Source organism: Bison bison, unplaced genomic scaffold, assembly GCF_000754665.1.
Source record: "Bison bison bison isolate TAMUID 2011002044 unplaced genomic scaffold, Bison_UMD1.0 scf7180017864034, whole genome shotgun sequence".
In the NCBI taxonomy this organism is placed as follows: Eukaryota; Metazoa; Chordata; class Mammalia; order Artiodactyla; family Bovidae; genus Bison; species Bison bison.
In genome coordinates, this window is record NW_011494606.1 from 7,176,077 (window position 1) to 7,179,274 (window position 3,198).

Here is a 3,198-nt window from a genome sequence, read left to right on the forward strand (position 1 = left end):
AGGTTCCAAATAGGAAAAGGAGTTCGTCAAGGCTATATATTGTCACCCTGTTTATTTAACTTATATGCAGAGTACATCATGAGAAACGCTGGACTGGAAGAAGCACAAGCTGGAATCAAGATTTCTGGGAGAAATATCAATAACCTCCGATATGCAGATGACACCACCCTTATGGCAGAAAGTGAAGAAGAACTAAAGAGCCTCTTGATGAAAGTGAAAGTGGAGAGTGAAAAAGTTGGCTTAAAGCTCAACATTCAGAAAACTAAGATCATGGCATCCAGTCCCATCACTTCATGGCAAATAGATGGGGAAACAGTGGAAACAGTGTCAGACTTTATTTTTCTGGGCTCCAAAATCACTACAGATGGTGACTACAGCCATGAAATTAAAAGACACTTACTCCTTGGAAGGAAAGTTATGACCAACCTAGATAGCATATTGAAAAGCAGAGACATTACTTTGCCAACAAAGGTCTGTCTAGTCAAGGCTATGGTTTTTCCTGTGGTCATATATGGATGTAAGAGTTGGACTGTGAAGAAGGCTGAGCACCGAAGAATTGATGCTTTTAAACTGTGGTGTTGGAGAAGACTCTTGAGAGTCCCTTGGACTGCAAGGATATCCAACCCAGTCCATTCTGAAGGAGATCAGTCCTGGGTGTTCTTTGGAAGGAATGATGCTAAAGCTGAAACTCCAGTACTTTGGCCACCTCATGCGAAGAGTTGACTCATTGGAAAAGACTCTGATGCTGGGAGGGATTGGGGGCAAGAGGAGAAGGGCACGACAGAGGATGAGATGGCTGGATAGCATCACCGACTCAATGGACGTGAGTCTCAGTGAACTCCGGGAGTTGGTGATAGACAGGGAGGCCTGGCATGCTGCAATTCATGAGGTCGCAAAGAGTCGAACACGACTGAGCAACTGATCTGATCTGAGAACAATAAAACCATTCTAATATTCCTGTCGAAGAGTAGAGAGCCAGAATAGCCAAGTGTATTTGTTTTCTATCATTGCTGTAACAAATTACCACAGACGTAGTCTCAAGACAACACACATTTATTGCTTACTGTTCTGGAGATCAGAAGTTCACGAGACATAAAAAGTTAAGATCTAGGTGTCAGTGGGGCTGTGTTCCCTCTGGAGGATCTAGGCAAGAACCCATCTCTTGCCTTTTCCAGTTTCTAGAAGCTGCCAGCATTCCTTGGCTCCTGGCCGTGTCACTCTGCTCTGACCCATCCTTCCCCCATCATATCTTCTTCTCTGCCTCTGACCCTCCTGCCTTCCTCTGGAAGTACCCTTGTGATTACACTGGGTCCACCTAGATAATATACGATGATTTCTTCATTCAAGATTGTTAACTGAATCAGCTCTGCAATGTCCCTTTTGCCATAAAAGGGTTCTAAGGATTGAGATATGGACCCTTGGGGGGAGACTCCTCTTATTATTTTAATCTTTGCAACACTGTTACACTACTTAAAGATTTAAAACTCAACAAAGTAGAAATCTGATCTTCCAGCATATATAAAGAGCTATGACAATTCATTTTTAAAATGGGCAAAGGACTTTGATAGACATTTCTCCAAAGAAGATATTAAAATGCCAACAAGAATAAGATGTTCAACATGATTAGCCATTAAGGAAATACAACTCAAAACCATAATGAGATACCACTGACACTCCTTAGAATGGCAATCAAAGTAATTTTAAAACATGGAAAATAGCAAGTATTGGTGAGGATGTGGAGAAATTAGCTCCCTCTTACATTGCTGGTAGGAATGTAAATTGGTGTAGCTGCTGTGGAAGACATTTCAGAAGTCCCACTAAAAGCTACACAAAGAATTTCTATCAGATCAGATCAGATCAGATCAGTCGTTCAGTCATGTCTGACTCTTTGCGACCCCATGAATTGCAGCACGCCAGACCCAGCAATTCTACTCCTAGAAATATACCCCAAAATTTGAAAACAGACACTCAAACAGATAATTGTAGGGAAGTGTTCATAATAGCATTATTTACAATAGCCAAAATGTGAAAACAATCCAAATGTTAATCTGATGAATGAATAAGCATAATGTGGTATATCCATACAAATCAATATTATCCAGCCATAAAAAGGAATGAAGTACTGATACTTGTTGTAACATGGATGAACCTTGAGAACATGCTAAGTGAAAGATGCCAATCACAAAAGGGCGCATAGTATATAGTTCCAGTCACATGGAATATACAGAATGGGCAAATTCATAAATACAGAAAGCACATTAGTGGTTCCCAGGGCCTGGGTCAGGGGAGATCAGGGAGTCACTGCTTAATGAGTATAGGGGTCTCTTTTATAATCATAAAAAATACACTGGAACTAGATAATGATGATTGTTCATCACTGTAAATGTAGTAAATCTCACTAATGGTGAATGTTATGCTATGTGTATTTTACCACAATTAAAAAAACCCACAAATGATAAATGTACACATAGACATGACAAGATGGTCAACACCGAAATCAGATTGATTCTATTCTTTGCAGCCAAAGATGGAGAAACTCTATACAGTCAGCAAAAACAAGACCAGGAGCTGACTGTGGCTCACATCATGAACTTCTTATTGTCAAATTCAGACTTAAAGTGAAGAAAGTGGGGAAAACCACTAGACCATTCAGTTTAGTTCAGCTGAGTCGCTCAGTTGTGTCCAGCTCTTTGTGATTCCATGAACTGCAGCATGCCAGGCTTCCCTGTCCATCACCAACTCCCGGGGTCCACCCAAACCCATGTCCATTGAGTCGATGCCATCAAACCATCTCATCCTCTGTTGTCACCTTCTCCTTCTGCCCTCAATCTTTCCCAGCATCAGGATCTTTTCAGCTTCAACATCAGTCCTTCCAATGAACACTCAGGACTGATCTCCTTTAGGATGGACTGGTTGGATCTCCTTGCAGTCCAAGGAACTCTCAACAGTCTTCTCCAACACCACAGTTCAAAACCATCAATTCTTCTGTGCTCAGCCTTCTTTATAGTCCAACTCTCACATCCACACATGACCACTGGAAAAACCATAGCCTTGACTAGACAGACCTTTGTTGACAAAGTAATGTCTCTGATTTTTAATATGCTGTCTAGGTTGGTCATAACTTTCCTTCCAAGGAGTAAGCATCTTTTAATGTCATGGCTGCAATCACCATCTGCAGTGATTTTGGAGCCCCCAAAA